Here is a 20,739-nt window from a genome sequence, read left to right as displayed (position 1 = left end):
TACTGGGGGTGCCAAAAAACAAGTACACATTTTAAGAGAAGTTATCCATGTATTACTTTTTGAAGTTGAATTGAATTACGGTAGCAATGTGTAATATGACGTTTGCTCAAGAGATGGAGTTAATCAAATGAATACTAGCATCATTCATTGTATTACAATTTTAATACAGTTTATTTTTTTCTTTCTTAAAATGTTTATACATTTTTTGGCATTTTTTCGCACCCTCTGTATATGTGCCTGGGGGAGCATGTTTAAGGATTATTTTTACTAATATTAACTAACTCTCGCAAAATGGTCATGTGGATTAAAATTTTTTACAATGAAACCACAGATTGAAGATTACAGAAAATATGCAAACATGAGGAAATAAAAATGGATCAATTTACTATTTATCCTTATCCTACTACATGCTCTTTATCAGCTACATTACAGTGGCAAATAATACTAACAATCCATACTGCTACACCTAGAATTTTGCAAATATTTTTGAAATAATCATTTGGAATATGGATGATCCATTAGTATAAATAAAAACACCACATGTCATCAGTAAAGTTGAATTCCTAAAATCAAGATATTTAAATACAGAATTTTTAGAGAAATTTAATTATGAAATGGGAGTAACAATAAAAATTGTATGTAGTGGTAAACTGAATATTTCAAAGCAAAAATACTTAAAATAGTAATTAAACATAAAGATACTACTCATTTTCATTTCCTATAAAGAAATTTTCAAATTTTGTGGCGTCTTTTTTTATATGTGTTTATTAACATATTTATTAATCCTTTTGTAATGTTCTCAGCTGGAACACACTAGTATTTTAGAAAAAAAAGACATTTTACATAATGTTTTTCAATATAAAAATAATATATTCTCATCACATAAACACAGATATGCAGAAAAAAGAGCAATATGATAAAAAGTCTCATAATCTGTGGGAATTTCTTTTGATCTATTGATGAAAAGTTTGTAAGTAGACCATTATCTAGAAAATATAAAATTAAAAAAACATAAACCTAAACTGTTCCTTAAAGGTAAACAGGAAGTTCTGACACTGTTTGAGAAAAATAACAGCTTTTGAAAGAAACCCATGAAATGAAAAGTGTATTTTTTAAATGGATAATTTATACAAAGTTCTTTTGCCAACTACTCTGGCTGTCTGTAATTTAAGATTGTCTTTATTAATCCTAAAAGGGTTTTCTTCCATCCTTATTTGTAGTCTTTCTCTGTCTCACTCTGAATGTGGTTTTGGGGCTTGGATAGAGCTGTGTAAAGTCACTTTTCTATACCCTTCACTTTTTTTGTTTTCCTTTTTTCTTCAGAAAGATATCTGAAAGTTAGTTTTTCATGTCACTAGTAAAATTTTCTTCACAGTCAATTTTCTTTATAGGTAACAATATTGGTCATTCATTTCAGTTGCCCTACAACACTTCCTTTAATTTTTCTTCAATTTTTCAGCCAGTTTCCGTTGGTCCTTTTCTCTCACTTTTAATTTCTTATTTTACATGAATAATCTTTCTCTGAAATTTTAGAAATCACACATAACTTTTTTTTTTTTTCAAAATCACCTGTTTCCTGTAGAAAACGTTTCAAAGTAGGACTAGTTCTGACTCTTCAGTCAATGCTTACCTCTTTTTATACTGAAAAATATTTGAAATAAACCCATACCAGAAGCAATGTGTGACACGAAGCATTTTCCTGATGGAGGATGATTTATGGCACAGTTTAAAACACACCTTCTCTCAATCATAGTTCACATCTGACTGAATGCACCAAACAAATTGAAACTTGTCACACACTGTTACTAAGGTTCTACATGCCGCTTCCAGTATTGAAGATCCCTGCCTTTCCGTTGGAGGGCACTCAGCAACATCATTCACCATATTTTGTGATCACATTGGGAAGGCTCTGTGTCACACATCGCTTCGGTACACAGCAATTTCTGTCAAATAAAAACATTATGGTATGTCCTCATCCACCTTATTCATCAGATCTGGCACCACGAGACTTCTGGCTCTTCCTCAAAGGCAATGAAAAGGTCAACATTTTGAATAGATTCAGGACATCGTGGCAGCCATGACAGCACAACTAAAGACATATACAAAAAAGAACTTCCAGAACTGCTTTGGAAAATAGCAAGAACGATGGGATATATGTATTTAGAGAAATGGGGAGTATTTTGAGGGGAACCGATAACAATGTGTCTTTTACTGTAATACTTTTTTTTATTTAAACATTCACCATATTGTTGATCACACCTCATATTTATGTTAAAACCATAAAATTGATATCTATATTACTTAAATCTGTCCAATAAAAACATTGATAATTTTTTAAAATCTGAGGATTTTGTCTTTTCTTATTGCAGAATAGTATTCCATTGTGTATATATACCACATCTTCTTTATCTAATCATCTATGGAAGAACACTTTTGTTGCTTCTATGTGTTGGCCACCTTAAATAAAGCTGCAATGAACATTGGAGCACACTTGTCTTTATAGATAAATGTTTCCAGATTTTTTGGGTAGATACCCAGGAGAGGGATTGCTGGGTCATATGGCAATTCTATTCTTAATTTTTTGAGGAACCTCCACACTGCCTTCCATAGCAGCTGCACCAATCTGCATTCCCACCAACAGTGTATGAGGGTTCATTTTTCTCCACAGCCTTCCAACACTTGTTATTATTTATCTTGTTGATGACAGCCATTCTAACTGGTGTGAGGTGATATCTCATTGTGGTTTTTATTTGCATTTTTCTGATGATTAGTGATGTTGAGCATCTGTTCATATGTCTATTGGTCACCTATATGTCCTCTTTGGAGAAATGTCTATTCAGGTCCTCTGCCCATTTTTAAATTGGATTGTTTGTTTTTGTTGTTGTTCAGTTGTATGTGTTCCTTATATATTTGGGATATTAGCCCATTCTCAGAGACATTGGTTGCAAATATCTTTTTCCATTTAGTTGGTTGCTCCTTAAGACAGCATGCGTGAATCTTGAGATTATTATGCTAAGTGAAATAAGTCAGACAGAAAAAGTTGAGAATCATAAAATTTCACTGATATGTGGGATATAAAACTGAAAGCAACAAAGGAACAAGACAAAGAAACAAAACTCATAGACACAGACAATAGTTTAGTGATTACCAGAGAGTAAGGGGGCAGGGAGTAGTAGATGAAGATAAAGGGTATCAACTATATGGTGATGGAAGGAGAACTGACTCTGGGTGCTGAACACACAATATGATATGTAGATGATGTATTACAGAATTGTACACTTGAAACCTATGTAACTTTACTAACCATTGTCATTCCAATAAACTTTAATATAAAAAAATAATTGAGAATTTGCTGTCTCTGTCAAATGTTGGTATGCTCTGTCTTTTTTTTTTTTTTTTCCTCTTAAATGTGCTCTGGGAAAATTCCTATGTGTGATCCAAAGATAATCCCAGATGCCACATAAGGAGAAGAAAACTTGGGTACATAAACCTTTAAGAAGGATACACCCTTCTGTTCCTCTCCATAATTTTTTTAGAAGCTGACATATAATCTATCAGCAAAGTTCCATGAGCAAGAAAAGGCAATATCAAGAGAACATCTAGAATATAGATGGCAATAATAAAGATATGGTAACCACTCTGAAGTGTGTATTGTCCACATTAATTCCACATTCTGGAACTTTGAGGTATTTTACATATTCTGTGACTTTTTTTTTTCTATTTCAGCAATTTTACCTCGGGCATATGTATTCACTATGGTAGATTTCATTCTTTAAAACACATTTCATTGAAAAATGAACAGAAAAAACAAATCAGCTCATGACATAGTAACAGAATATTTAATTATTGAGAAATATAGTCTTCAAAATTATTAGCAGAAACTTATTTTTACACTTACCTAATAGCAGTGTTTCACATTCACTTATAGAAGAAATTAGTGCAAAAGAAACAATGTATAAACAATGTAATCATGGTGTGTTTAATTTTACAATGCTGTCTAGTGGAAAATATACAATTGCCAAATGTTTATTACTAAGAACTTTATGTGAACTAGTATATATATTTTTTAACACTGAGCTCTTTATATAAAATCATATCACAGGGGATACAAATAAATTGTTGGGTAAAGACAAAACTAGATTTTGATCATGAAATCACACATTATGTATACAGTTATAATGATTTACATATAAAAGCAGAAAAATCAGTAACATGCAAAATGAGGTATTTTTTCACTTTCACATATAGAGCCAGGAATACATGTTGTTGAATTTGATCTCCAGATAGGGAAAGGTATTTCTAAAACGTTAACTATTTAATCAATTAATGAACATAAAGATCCCAAACTTGGATTACAAAGATTAATTTGCCTCATATTAATTAACTATGTAATTAATTACACCAAAGACATTTTACCAAGTTCCTTCTTGATTGCAAATAATACCCAATAATCTAAACAAGTATATATTACAGAGAATCAAATTAATAAAGGCAAATTCTACCATTCCACCCATCATCACAAATACATACACAGTCTACAAAGAAGTGCACTCAAAACATTAAAACTCTTGTTTGGGGTCTTTACTATTTACTTTTTGGAATAATTACTGAACCTGTTTATCTTCCACACATCTTCTCTATTTCCTTGAGTTATACTTAAGCAAAATTTATTTTACCATCTTGATACTGTGATAGAGAAACTTCTAAATAATAATGTGCTTTGGTGAGGTTTGGAGGCTATTCTGTGTGAGGGAAGAAAGATATATTGAACATCTGACAACTAGAAGTAGATGTCATCTGTATATCATGTGGTAATTATTAGTGCTATTTATCAAATATTGGTTATTTCCCCCTTTGGGACAATTTATAGGATTTAATTTCATGGGCATTCTGTGACTATGTGGGGCACTATATATGAGTTCTGGTCACTGAGTTGTGGTGGCTGGAACATATAAAATTGCTATGAGACATTCTAGAGCTTTCTTTTACCTCTACCTAAGTAACTGATAAAGTTTCAGAGGATAATGGTTTTATTTTCTGGGGTTGTACTTCCATAAACCCTCATGAATGATAATTTGTCAAAATGTTTTTAACTTTTCCAACTTGATCAGTAGAAAATTGTATCTCATTGTAGTCTTAACTCGAATCTTTTATTATAAGGTTGATCATTTTTAGATGTTGTTCACATTTGTATTTATTCTGAAAGGGTTCATTCATATCACTTATCTACTCTTTTTACATGTTTCTGTCTGATCTGATAATTTGTATAAATTATATCTTCATCCAATATACTGCTAGCACATATTTTGTCCACATTTGTCATTTGTTATTTGACTTTATCTTGCTTACTTTTAAGTCATCTACTCATTTTAAGACTAATGGATAATGTTGTTGTTGTTGTTTTTCCTTAGAATGTCATCCCTTACTAAGATACTATAAAGGAAGTCTCTCAAGTTTACTTTTTGAATTATTATGACTCTGTACTAAATTTAAATTTTTAATGTCTCAGAAATTAATTTTAGAATAAATAATTAGGTACACATCATGCTGCATTTTTAATTTTTTTAAAATCTCATTTTAGTAGAATTATAAACACATTGAACATTTCTTGTTGAATTTTACTCCCATGTTATATAATACTTCCAATTGTAAATGGGATGGATTATATCATTTTATTTTCTATTTTATTCTGTATTTAAGAAGGATATTGTTTGGGTGTTCCACCAAAATGTGCATAACACTACTAATTGAAATGCCCCACAGGTTTTGCTATTAGGCAAAATACTAACTTTTGAGCAGTGACAGATGGGTAAAGAGATGAATGGATAGGTAAGTAAATAAGTTTATAGAATGATAATTAGAGAGATAGTACATACATAAAAAAAGGAGAGAAAGATGATAAAATTATCTTTTGATATTTGATACAATTGTGTGCTTAATGCAATATATTTTTACCCTAAACTATCCTTGCATTCCTGGTAGAAGCACTGCATCAATATGGTCCGTTATTGTTGTGAATATTTTATTTAGGGATTTATATCCTTTATCATAACTGATATCTGCCTATAACTTCTGTTTTTGTATGCACATATTTGTGTATGTGTGCATATGTATGTTTAAACAAGTGTTCTACTTACTTCATAGGAAGTATTCACATTGTTCTTTCCTTTCTTGCTACCAGTATTATTCATAAAGTACTGGTCCTACCTCTTCCTAAAAGAAATGGTAGAATTCACTTTGAAATTATATTTTTCACCCCCACCAGCAATGAATGTTTCTGTGTATCTTATCAGCATTTGCTATCGTCAGTGTTTTCTTTTTATATTTTAGTCATTCTATTAGGTGTGTGGTAGTACATTGTTGCTGTTTCAGTTTTCAATTTCCTAATAATAAGTGACATTAAGTAACATTTCACATGCTTGTTTGTCATCTGTATATCTTTTCTGGTGAAGTGTTTGTCCAGATATTTTGGCCATTTTTTTTTTTTTTTTTTTTAATTAGGTTGTTTGTCTTCCTGCTGTTGAGTTTTAAGAGTTCTTTAGATATTTTTGTTATAAGTTCTTTATCAGATACACATTTTTCACGTATTTTCTTAAAGATGGTAGTCTGTCTCTTTATCCTATGAGCTGATTTATACAGAAGATCTTAATTTTAACACAATCCACATTTCCAATCTTTTTTTCTTTCTTTGTTCATGTTTTTGGTGTTATATTGACAAATTCACACCAAAACCCAAGTCACCTAGACTTTTTTTAAAATACTTCTTTTAGAGCATTTTTATATTTACATTAAAACTGAGATGAAGGTACAGAGAACTCCCATGTACGACCTGCCTTTATACATGCATAACCTCCTCCATTATCAACATCACACTCCAGAATGGTACATTTTTTTTTCACCACATTATGTTTATTTTGTTTTGTTATTAGGGTAATGCTCGCTTCACAGAAAGAATTAAGCAGCATTCCCTCTGCTTTTTATGTCCTGAAATTGATTGCATAGATTTGGGATCATTTCTTTTTTAAATAGTATGCATAAAACTATCTTGGCTAGTGCTTCTTTTTTTGGATTAATTATTGGTCTAAATTTTTAATAGCTATGGAAATATTCAGATTGCCTATTTCTCCATGTGTGAATTTTATAGATTATATCTTTCAAAGACATGTTCCATTTTTTTTAGGCATAGAGTTGTCCATAATATTCCTTTATTATCCTTTTAATGATTATGAGATTAGTAGTGACTATCCCTCTTTAATGTCTGGTGTTAGTAATTCGTGCCTATTTTTATTTTTTATTTTATTTTTTTATCTTGCTTTGCCTAGCTAGAGGTTTATTGGTTCTGTTGATTTTTCCATAGAACAACTTTTTGTTTCATTGGTTTTCTCTATCAATTTTAAGGAATTTGCTGTCTTCTGTTATAAGCAACTGAACTACACACAGTATTATTTGAAAGTGAACTTATATTAGTTGCAATGGGGAACTATACCACGTTAACACTAATCAAAATAAATCTGGGGTAATGATATTAATTTCAGAAGAAGAAGAAGACTTCAGAGCAGCAGCAATTTTTAGGGATAAAGAGGAGTATCACATAATGGTAAATGAGTGGATATTCTACAAAGACATAATGATCCTTAATACACATGCAACTAACAACAGAACATCAAAATACAAATACACAAGGCAAAAGCTGATGGAACTGAAAAGAGAAACAGACAAAGACATTACTATAGTTGGAGAATTCATCACCTCTTTTTCAATAATTGACACATCCAATAGGTAAAACAAACAAACAAACAAAAAATCATTAAGGGTATAGTTGAGTTGAACATCACCTCAATTAATTGGAACTAACTGGAATACATAGGATAGTCCATTCAACAAGAGTTCACATTCTTCTTAAATTCAATGTAATATTCATGAAGACAAACCATAATCTGGACCACAAAACACCCCATCAAAAATTTAAGAATATAAATCATACAAAGTATATTCTTAGACCACAATGGAATTAAGCCAGAAATCAATAACACAAAGATAGGTGGAAAATCCCCAAATATTTGGAGATTAAACAATGCAGTCCTGAGATCAAAGCTGGTGGAGTAGATAAATAATGTGCCTGTGAACTTCCACACATTCAAATTACAACTAAATTATAGAACCAACCTGGGGAGCCATCTGAACTCTAACTGAACAGAAGTTTTATAACTAAGGATATAAAGAAGAAACGATGTCAAGACTTGGAGGCAGATGAAGAGACACACAGTGGGCCCCAAACCTCCCTGTGGCAGTTAAGAAATCAAGAGGGATATTTTGGCCACAGAGGTTCCCCCAGAGGAGCAAGGGACCCCAGCACCATGCCAGGCTCCCCAGCCTAGAGTACAAATGCTGGGAAGAGGAGACCCCCAACATCTGGCTGTGAGAAACAGTGGAGATTCTGACAGTCTAGGCAGGATGGAAGGCTGTGGTAAATCCAGATGTTCTCTTAAAGGGCATGTGCACAGATTCACTTGCTCATAGGCACTCACCTGGGGTTCCAGCATAGAAACAATGACTCTGGGGCATCGTAGGCATATGGGGTACAGACTGAAATGTGTGTCTTTGGAGAGAGGGCTAGAGGACAGTCGCCATTTTCCCTGTGTAGAATCCTTCTCCCATGCAGTCATCAGGCAGGCAGGCACCATCTTTCCTGTATTGAGTGCCCCCCTCCCCATGCTTAAGACCAAATCTGAATTTGATTAGTCTGGTGAATTCCACTCCCTCCACACTGCTGACTCAGCTGGGACCAAACCCAACCCAACTCCCTCAGCACTGGAGGCACTTTTTCTCAAGCAGACAATTCCACCCACATTGCACTCTTTCTTAAAAAACTATCAGAGTATACAGGCCCCAGAGTACACAGATCTAATTAACACATAGAAACAAACACAGGGAGGCATCCAAAATGAGGAAACAGAGAAATGTGTCCCAAATGAAAAACAAGAGAAAATTCCAGAAAAAGAACTAAACAAAACAGAGGCAAGCAATCTGCCAGAGACAAAGTTAAAAATAATAGTTATAGGATGCTCAAAGAACTTAGTGAGAACTTTGACAGAGAGATAGCAAGCCTAAAGAAAGGACATAGAAACCATAAAAAATAACTAGTCAGAAGTGAAGATTACAATAACTGAAATGAAGAATGCACTAGAAGGAATCACCAATAGATTAGATGAAGCAGAGGATTGAATCAGCAATTTGAAAGACAGGGTATAAGAAAAAACTCAATCAGAAGAGTGAAAAGAAAAAAAGAATACAAAAAATGAGGATAGTTTAAGAGACCTCTGGGACAACATCAAGCATAACAACATTTGAGTCATAGGGTAACAAAAGGAGAAAAGAAAGAGCAAGGGATTAAGAACTGATTTGAAAAAATAATAACTGAAAACTTCCCTATCCTGGGGAAGGAAATAGACATAGAAGCCCAAGAAGCACAGAGTCCCACACAAGATGAATCTAAAGAGGCCTACACCAAGACACATTATAATTAAAATGCCAAAGGTTAAAGAAAAACAGAGAATCCTGAAAGCAGCAAGAGAAAGACAACTAGTAACTTACAAGGGAGCTCCCATAAGATTGTCAGCTGGTTTCTCAACAGAAAGTTTGGAGGCAAAAAAAAAAAAAAAAAAAAAAAAAATGGCAGGAACCAAGACTATTCTATCCAGTAAGGCTATCATTTAAAATCGAAGGACAGATAAAGAGCTTCCCAGACAAGAAAAAGCTAAAGAAGTTCATTACCATGAAACCAGTATTATGAGGAATGTTAGAGGGACTAATTTAAGACAGAAAAAAAAAAAATCAATATTATAAATAAAACATCAATAGCTACATAGCCATTAACAATTACTTTCAATGTAAAAGGATTAAATATTCCAATCAAAAGACATAGGAGGACTGAATGGATATGAAAACAAAACCCTTATATATGCTGCCTACAAAAGACTCACTTCAGATTGAAAGACACACACAGAAAGTAAAGAGATGGAAAAACATACTTCATGAAAATGCAAATGAAACCAACAACAACAAAAGCTGTGGTTGGAATAATTTACCACACAAAGTAGACTTTAAAACAAAGGCTATGACAAGAGACAAAGAAGGACCCAGTAATCCCACTTGAGTGCATTTATCTGAAGACACCGAAACACTACTTTGAAGGGACATGTTCATCCATATATTCATTGTAGCACTGTTTACAATAACCAAGATGTGGAGGCAGCTTGGATATGCATCAGTGGAAGAATGGATAAAGAGTAGGGGGTACATATATACAATATATACAATAAAATATTGCTTGGCCATGGAAGGGAATGAGTTCTTACCATCTGCCACGTGGGTACTAGTCAGGGGGATCACTTTATAAATTATATAAATGTCTAACCACTATGCTGTACACCTGAAATTAATGTAAAATAACATTGAATGTCAAGTGTAACTGAAAAATTAAAAAAGGGGGGAAAATGACAGGGAATAATGAGTCCAAATTTCCAGGTGTAAAAGAAATAAGTTATGGGGATGTAACATATAGCATAAGGGATATAATCAATAATAGTGTGATAGCATAGTACAGTTGCTGGACTTATGGTGCTCACTTATGTAGGTATATAAACGTTGACTAACTATGGTGTACACCTGAATCTAATATAATATTTATGTTAGCTATATTTTTAATAAAAATATCCAAAAAATGCAGTTCTAAACAGTATATGGTCAAAGAGGAAGTTTCAAAAGAAATGAAAAAAAAAAGAACTAAATGAAACTAAAAATACAACTTTCAAAATGTCTGGGATGCAGCAAAAGCAGTGCTTACAAAGGAACTTACAGAATTCAATGTATATATTAGAAAAGAAAAATAATCTAAAATCAGTAATCTAAACCCCCATTTTAAGAATACAGAGAAAAAAGGAATATAAGCCTAACACAAATAATATAAAATAAATAATCAAAATTAGAGAAATATTTTTTCAATTGTTTACAAATTTTAGGATGACTATATAATTTATGTCCAAGCTTTTTGTTTCTTAACATATTTAAACTAATTAGTCAGTCTTTCTGAGCCTTCATTAAATTTTATTGATATTACCTGAATTGTTTATTATTCTATATTTTCATTTTCCATTTGATTGTGTCTATTCACAATAAATATCTAGAATTTTAAATCCAAGTTAAACCAAGTCTTTAAGATTGTAGCTACTTTCTTATTTCATTGTCATGACATCAGTTAATAAACAAATCTATATAGTTTTCTGTATTGGTTATTTGTATAGTTTTCCCTTAACAGCTATTACAGTTTCACATTTTAAGAAAATACTAGGGAAAATGTTGTTGTTGTTGTTTCCAGATATGTGACATTTCCTCATTATTGTATTATTAGGGGTTGGGGCAGGAACAGGGATTCCGGGTCCTGCCTCAGTGTTAGACAAGACCTGTGGGCTTAGGTCTCAGTAACAGGACCCTCTCAGTGACCCCCTCTTCAAGGGAGCAGAAATGTCCTTGCACATTTGGGGAGTTGTGAGTGGAGGGTCAGATTCTTCACAGTTTGGTGATAGCAGATCAGATTCTGATCTGAATCAGTGTAGGGCACTGTGTCCACGAATTTTGATCTTCCCCCAAAAGAAAAATAACTTTTTTATTTCTACTCCTTAAGAAGTGGGTCTTTGCCTGGGGTCACTGAGGCAAGAGGGTTCCTGCCTCTTCTCCAATGGCACAATCTTTCTTCTTTTAGAGAAAGGTCCAACAGGAGAGTTTTATCTACTATATTTACTATTTATATTTATACATTGTTTTCATTTTAATAACTTATAGCATTCACATACTGTTTCCAGATCACAACTACTGCATATGTTTAGTCTGAGACCCATAGCTCTCTGACAATTGCTGTGGGTCACACTTTCTTCACTCAGTACTTTAAAAATAGTGCTCTATTGCTTCTATTGTTTAATGTAACTGTGAAGAAGTATGAAACCAGCTTTGTGTTTCTCACTTTTAGGTGATTTTTTCCTTTATTTTTGAAGTCAATGTCTGTGTTAGGACATCTTTTAATATTGAGCCCTTTGCATTTTACCCCCTTCTAATGCACTGGATATTGTTCACGTTGAGCTTTAACTCTTTTGCTTTTGAAAATCCATCTTGCATTTTATTTTTGACTATTTTTGTTTCTGTCCTATTAGCTCAGTAATATACTTCTATGCACTGATGATTGATGTCCACAGCTGATCTAGTTAACCGTTTACATCATATTTGCTCTGATAAATGTAAAGTCACTAATCATTTTTAATTTACTTTCTCATTTTTTTCCTATTATCTCATCTGTTATGCAATGTCCATTACTATGTTTCAACAGTGTCTATTCTCACTTGTGCTTGTTACAAAAAGGCCTAATTTGGGGGATTTTTATTTTCTTTCCTGAATTCTGCCAGCCCATATTTTATCTCCTCTGTCTCACCATATTTTTCTTAGCCCTTGTAAATTTGATGAACTATTGTGTTCTACATGTAGTGAATTCAGTATAATTTCTCCCAAATGCATGCCCATCCGGAACTTCAGAATATGACCTTATTTGGAAATAAGGCCTGTGTGAATGTTGTTAAGATGAGGTCATATTGGATTAGAGGGGCCTTATTAGAGTGATGGGTCTGACAACACACTGAGACACACACAGAGAAGTCCATGTGAAGAAAGAGGCAGAGATTGGAATGAGGCAGCTATAACCCAGGAATGCAGGGACACACCAAAAGCTAGGAAAACACAAGGGAGGATTTATCTCTAGAGTCTTCTTAGAAACAGTGGCCCTGCCACCACATTGATTTCAGACTTCCATCCTCTGTCCTTTTGTACAAAATAAATTCCTATTGTTTTAACCAATCAAGTCTGTGGTAATTTGCTATTGCAGTCCTACAAAACTGAAATACTAGAAGTAATGCTTTTTCCTTTTTTTTTTTTTTTAATATGGACTATATTTTGGCATAATGCTTTTCATCTTTGTCTGATAATAATAATCTGCTGAGTTTTATATGTCTGCTCTTTGGGTTTTTGTCTCTTTAATTCTTTTTTTTAATCTATTAATTTAAAATACATTCTGATTTATTTTCAATTTATTAATCATCACTTAATGACGTGAGAGCCTGCATATTCAAGAATATCTCTCTTTTTACTTTTTAAATTAAATTGCAATTTATTTGGGTATAAAATTCCCTCTTTTTCCTCATAACATTTTTATTTTACTGTATTTCTAGCATTCATCATTTTCCATTCCAAGTTTATCTTAGTCCTTTCTGGGTTCTTCCTGTTCTAATAATAGCAGAAACTTTTCTTTTCCATGAAGCTAAATAAATTATCAAGTTATACCTTAATGTTAATTGTTTTCTGTTTACTTTAGAACATCACATACTTTTTTCCTCTACAATGTCAGTTCTTTTTTCATTTCAAAAATGTTTTTGTTTCCCTCATATATCTGTAAAGATACACTATTTTCAATGTGTCCTATGCTCTTCACAGGGCTAGTGATTATGTTTAGCTCGATCTTTTTTACCATTCATAGCTCCCAGTGAAATCCACTATAACACAGATAGCATATGGTGTCTTGACATCTATTGCAGAACAGGTAACTGTAATTAATAGTTTTAATTATGATTTCGGCTCCTTTTCTTCCACTTGTGATTCTAGCTGGTCTTTCAAGTAAGCAGGCTCATTTGTATCAAGTATAATATTTGCATATTTTCTTATAAATCTTTCCATCCTTTTATAGTGTAAAATCTGGTATATAACTATACATATATTAAAACATATATATATATATATATATATATATATATATATATATATATATGGCTATTCAGATATTAAAGATACATGTACATGAAAATATATTATATATAATAAATAATAATGTTTGGTATACAATATAATAATATATTATATATTATATCTATAAAGATATATATATATATATAAATATGTATATGGTTATCCAGATATTAAAGATATATATATAAATATATTATATATAATATGTAACAATATATTACATATATAATATATAATATAATATATAATTTTACATTATATTACACATATATATATACACACACAAAGACATATATATATGTGTGTGTGTGTATATATATATATATATATATATATATATATATATATATGGCTATCCAGATATTAAAGATATTATATATATATGGTGGTGTTGTACAAAATGGACATTATCTTTATCAAGATTATGGTCAATAGGGGACTGAGTACTTGATCCAAAGACTCTTTCAATAAGACAGTCAATGGAGTCCAAAATGACAAAAATAAATACTATTTCTAAGGAGGCAATGCAATAGTTTGTCACTAAAACTAAAGCACATGTTCTTATTTTCTGGTTGTTCACCAAGACTGTTTAGACTGTGTGCCATTCTTTCTTTTTCTTTCTTTTCTTTCTTTTTTTTTTAAATTTGCTCTCTTACCTTACAACAACCTCCAATGTCTTAAGATACTTAAGAGTTTCCCTGACATTTTCAATCTGAAAGAACATAATTTACTGATTACATGAAAAGCAACAAGAAGTTTAGTCTGAAAACTTGATTTGCTATGAAGAATTGTTTGCAGTAGATGTTGTTACAGTTAGCCAGGTGTGAGACTGACACTTTAAATTAGAGTGGCAGCATACAGGATAGAGAGATATGATTGAACCACCATGTTTGAGTGATTATTCCACTCATAAGGCAAGAGTTCAAATTATTAGACATAATTTTTAGACATTATTATTAGTTATTATTATTTGACATAATATGCCTAAGGTTGAAAGATAACACAGGTCTGTCTTTTAAAACACTGGAACTTTTTCTAAGAATACAGTGCCTGTTTTGGAATTTCACTCTTTATATTCTTGAAACCAGCACAACACTGAAGAAATTTACCACATCAACTGTGATCCATCAGTTTTGTTTATACACCAATTTATAACTGTTTCTGTACTGAGCATTTCTTACTCTGGTAATAGGAATTCCACTTCGCTTTGTGAACCTCCAGTTTATATATTTCTGATAGGACTGTCAATCATAGTTCTTTACTGCTAGATAGAGTAGTGGGCATGTGACTGAATAGTGGTTAATTATTTTTAAGTATCTTCCTGCCCACATAATTTGTTTAAATGGCAGCTACCTAATACAGAGATTATTAGAATATTTTCCTGGAAATTTAAACCAAATTCAGAAACTGCTCTCTCTTTGAGTTTGACCATTTACATTATATTTCTGGTCCAGTGTTCCTCATTCCTTCAGAGGAAATCCTCAAAAAAGGGAAGAAGGAGGGAGAAAAATTCAGAAATAGAGTAAAAAAGGTGGCAATGTGATGACTGAACAAGATGCTATGCTGATGGCTTTGAAGAAGGAAGAAGGTGTGTGATCCAAGAAATGCATGGAGTGCACCTGGAGAAGATGGGAATGGTCAGCAATGACTTCTTCCCAAGCTTCCAAAGGGAGGTAAAACTCTTGATATCTTGATTTTAGCATAGTGAAACTGATTTCATAGGTCTTCCTTCCAGAACTGTAAGAGTAATGATTTCTGTTGTTTTAGGCCACCATATTCATGGTAATGTTACAGCAGCCATAGGAATTAATACTGTATATGTATAGATAGGTGACAGATAGATAGCTTGATATTATTTAGTTTTGATAGCAAGCCTATGCTAAATTTTAATGACAAAGGCAAACTAGAATACTTCCCAATACTTTCACACTTTTGAAACTTTTGATTTTTAATGACTTAGGGATTTTCTATTCCTTGAAATTTTGTCCTATATCTTTAGAATGTTATAGAATGAAGGAAGTTAAATCTTCAATTTTTCTACCAATTTGAACTCTTCTGAATATACTTTGAAGAGTGCTACAAGTATGCACCTCTTAGGGTCTGAAACTGATTTTCTTTATTTTATAGAATATATTGTCCTCTTTCAACCATAGAACCAAACTGATCAGCCTTCCTGACTAGAATTCTAGAGAATACTCATTTTTTTTACTGAAGGCAATAAAATGATTCCATATGAGTTTGTATGTAAAAATTTTGAAGTTCAATTTCATAAAAAAGAAACAGATGAAGAGGTCAGGTAGTTTTAATCTAATGAGAAATAAATTGCTATAATCAGTGACCTAACATTGCCTGAAGGAATTCTTTCTACAGTAATGTATTCGGCTGGCGAAGGGTCTTAATATTGCTGTCTGAAAGTCTTGTTTGGCATTTGTAATATTATTCTAAAGCTTGATTACATCATAGACAAGTTAATCCATTACAAAGCACTTGCCTGAAGTGATTTGATTTTAATGTTTCATGAGTAGCCAGTTGTACGGGACTAGATGTATAATTGGCCTACTCCCTACCAGTAAGATGACTCTTCATTTTTTTATAAATCAGTTTTAGCTCTGGTCTTTTGGGCAATTCTTATCATATGTTTTCTGTTTTTCTTTCTTCTTTTTTTTTTTTTTTTGAGTTTTATTGTCTCTGTTTTCGTTTGTTTTGTTTTCTTCTTTGAGGAAATAATGTTTATAGCTTACAGATCTACTAGTTTAAACCAATTATTAACAATTATTTAGAGACGGTTTATTTCAAAACTTCAACATTGTTACCTAGAATCAATAATCACTCATCTTAAATATTTTTGTTGGGGCTAAGGGTGACAAAAACTAATAATTACTGTATAAATTAAAATTTAAAACAAATAAAAAATACCTTAAATCATGGGAGTTGTACACTTGAAACCTGTGAAACTTTACTAATCATTGTCATTCCAATAAACTTTAATTAAAAAAAAAAGGAAAGAAATTAGTTACTGTCCTCTCTGCAGAAGTTGGGGTAGTCAGTGGGGGGGCCATTTCTAACTCAAAGAAGAGTAACCTTAAAATACGATTCTGGCTGTCCTGGCTTGGATCATGTGGCAACTATTTGATACATAAATATTCCTTATTGAGCAATGTCAGTGGTGCTTCCAAGTCTATAGAACAGAATGAAATTCTATGTCCTTGGGGGTCTCCCCAGGTATCACTACTCCAGGTATCACTTCTGTAAAGAAAAACTGTATGTTTGTAAGCATACTGAGGGATAAAAATGTGAAACGAATGAAAAAACATGTCTACGAGACTGTTCTGCCCCTCCACTATATCTTTCAGTTTGTTTCTATTTGTTTTAGACAGATAGTCTAATTGCATTTTAATAAATTGTGATGAGGGTAAGTAATTCATTTTTAAAAAACATTTATTATTTTATTTTAAGGTTATTAATGCTTAAAAGCACATTTTTAAAGAATTTAACTAATACTTAACACAAGATTATATTTGAAATCTATGTTAGTAGATAATGTTTCATTAATTTTTACACACCCACTTCCAATTTTGCATATTTCCTTTTTGTCTAAAATGTCCTATATTAAAAATCGACCTCAGCAATAATTTTTTTGAAAATTTTTATTTGGTTAATTAAACCAGGCTTAATTCCTAATTTTTCTATTGCTTATTTCTAGACCACCATATTGCTTTTTCAGTGTTGTATGAGTAGACTTTTATTTTCTTCTCTAGTTGCTTATTTACATTAGTAATTTTCTTCACTAAATTCAAGAAGAAAAAAATGGGAAAACACATATTCCACTCAAATGATTTTTTTTTTTGGGTCTTTATTCTGTAAACTTTTGAAGATGTAGGCTGAGACTAGGGCATTATAAACGACAAGTAGATGGTGAATAATCAAGAAAATCATCCAGTTTATAGTGTCTGAAGTAAATTAATATTAAACTATATTTTTAAGTTAGAAACTAAAGAGGCTATTTCAATAACATTTATAATTAAGAACTGTTACTTGCTTCAAAGTCAGAGTAATTGCAAAACCAAAGCTAAAACTATTCTTCAATATACAGTATCAGTAATGAACTACATCATACAGGTTTTTTTTAAAATAAAGCATCTAAAATCTATATAAATGTTTGTGCATATGTGTGTACATGCATAGATATTTATGCGTGTATGCATATATGCACATATACACAATTACATACCAGACGAGGACTTATAAGACGAGCATGAAGTGGAGTAAGCTATACTTCAGTAGATCATGAAATTTATATGCTTATGTCCAATTCTGTCATCTGACAGTTCTTTATAACCCAAAGCACATGTATTTAAGAGGAGAGTCTGAAATGTAAATGAATTTCTGACAGCCTTAGATCAAAGAGGGAAGGAAGGATAGAAAACTTGTTCAGTAAGTCTCCAAGAAAGAAGTCAGAGTTATAATAAACAGCTAAAGTAAAATATTTCCACATCACAAATTGTGCTAAATTTGTCCTTGGTAAGAGAACCCTGAGTAGCCTTAAGCCAAGGCAGTAAATTGGTTAAGAGACTTGCATTTGGTGAATACATTTCACATTAGGATGTCCTACTTAGTACCCATGACAAATCTCCTGGATAATATATGGACTAAAATATATTGCCATCAAAAGGATTTTCACTCCTTGGGCCCAGGAGACAGGCTCCTTAAATGCTTACTTGAATTATTTACTGATTGCTAATTCAGAAGAAGTAAGTTCATACTTATATTAGTGAAAAGACCAAATTAGAGATGGTTGGTTGAGTAAAATTCATTAAAAAAGCAATCAACTTAGAAGTCTACTTTTCAAACCCTTGTTATCAAGAAAAGAGAAACAGAAAAATCATGATTTAATTATCTTTTTTGAAATTTAAAGTATAGTAACACATCCATTAAGAACCAGAGTGAAAGACACAGTCCTCTTAAGCACACTAATACATAAAATACCCTTGATTTACCCAATTGAAGAATATTTGAGTATTTGTGTATATTCCCATGCAGATAAAATGTATATTTATACTCTTCTGTAGTCTATTAAGTGTATAATAATAGTTAATAAAGTGTAGAATAGCATTATGTCTAAATATGTCTATACCTTAATTTTTAAATACTTTATTTGCTAAAAATGCTAACTATCATGAGGCATAACCTTTCTGTTGGTGGAGGGTCTTGCCCTGATGATGAAAATGAATTATCTGTGAAGCACAATAAAAAGAAGCACAATGCACCTGAAATCTATGTAATTTTACTAACAATTGTCACCCCAATAAGTTAAAAATAAAATAAATGAAGCACAATGAAATGAGGTATGCTTGTATCATAAAATTAAATAACAGAATAATTCCAAGTATCCATTTTGATCTCAGAAAGGAACATGGTTTAGCAACAAGAACTATTTTTTTTTTAATTTTACATTACAGCAATAAATAGTATTGTTGTCCAGAGATAGAAGAGCATTTTCTTTTCCAAGTCCATGCTAACTTCCAAGTTTCAAGATGGCTCGATGAACATAAGCTGCAGTCACACTAGTTTGTGCCAAACACAGAAGTGACTAAAAAGAAGGTTTACCTCAAAATAAAAGATAAAAATCATATCATCACATCAATAGATGCAGAAAAAGCATGTGACAAGATGTAACATCCATTTATGATTAAAATACTTAATAAAATATGTATAAAAGGAAAGCACCTCAATACAATAAAGGCCATATTAAATATGCGTGTGTGTGTGTGTGTGTGTGTGTGTGTGTGTGTATATATGCCAATAATTTTCAGTAACGGAGCCAAAAACATACATCGAGAAGAGAGAGCCTCTTCAATAAATGGTGCTGGAAAAACTGGAAAGCCATGTGCAAAAGAATGAAATTAGAGTGCTATCTGTCACCACATAACAAATTAACTCAAAATGGATCAAAGAACTAAACATAAGACTTGAAATAATAAATTGCTAAGAAGAAAGCATAGGTACTAAATTTAAGTACCTCAGGTTCAGAGAGGATTTTATGAATTTGACCTCAAAGATAAGGGAAGTAAAAGCAAAAATAAATGAATGGGACTATATCAAATTAAAAACTTCTGCACTGCAAAAGAAACCATCAACAAAACAATGAAGCAACCAATCAAATGGGAGAAGGTATTTGCAAATAATACCTATGATAAGGGGCTAATTATCCAAAATATATAACAAACTCATACAACAACAAAAAACAAACAATCCAATTAAAAAATAGGCAGAAGACCTGAACAGATATTTCTCCCAAGAAGACAAAAAAAATGGCCAGCACATATATGAAAAAATGTTCAACTTCATTAGCTATTTGGTAAATGTAAGTCAAAAGCAAAATGAGCTACCACCTCATACCTGTTAGAATGGCTTTGATCAGTAAGAAGGAATAGTAAGTATTGGAGAGGTTGTGGAGAAAAAGGAACCCTCATAAACTTTTAGTAGAGATGGAAATTGGTACAGCCACTATGGAAGACAGTATGGAAGTTCCTCAAAAAAAAAATGATAGAATTAGCACAAGACACAGTATTCCCTCTTCTGGGTATCTACCCCCCAAATCTGGAAACATTTATTCATAAATGTAAGCACACAGTGGAAAGTTCTCAAACTTAATTGTCTGACCTCATATGTACCCTGATGTTCATTGCAGCCTCATTTAAGGTAGCTAAGACATAGAAACAAAGTGTACTTTGATTAATGATTGGATAAAAAAGATGTACATATACGCAACAAACTACTATTCTGCCATAAGAAAAGATGAAATACTGCTATTTGCTACAACATGAATGATCCTGAGGTTATTATGCTAAAGTAAGTAAGACAGGAAAGTAGAGAACCATATGACTTGAGTGAAGT

Source organism: Rhinolophus sinicus, linkage group LG01 (genome assembly GCF_036562045.2).
Source record: "Rhinolophus sinicus isolate RSC01 linkage group LG01, ASM3656204v1, whole genome shotgun sequence".
Classification (NCBI taxonomy): domain Eukaryota; kingdom Metazoa; phylum Chordata; class Mammalia; order Chiroptera; family Rhinolophidae; genus Rhinolophus; species Rhinolophus sinicus.
The sequence above is the reverse complement of the archived record's forward strand: the minus strand, read 5'-3'. Positions refer to the sequence as shown.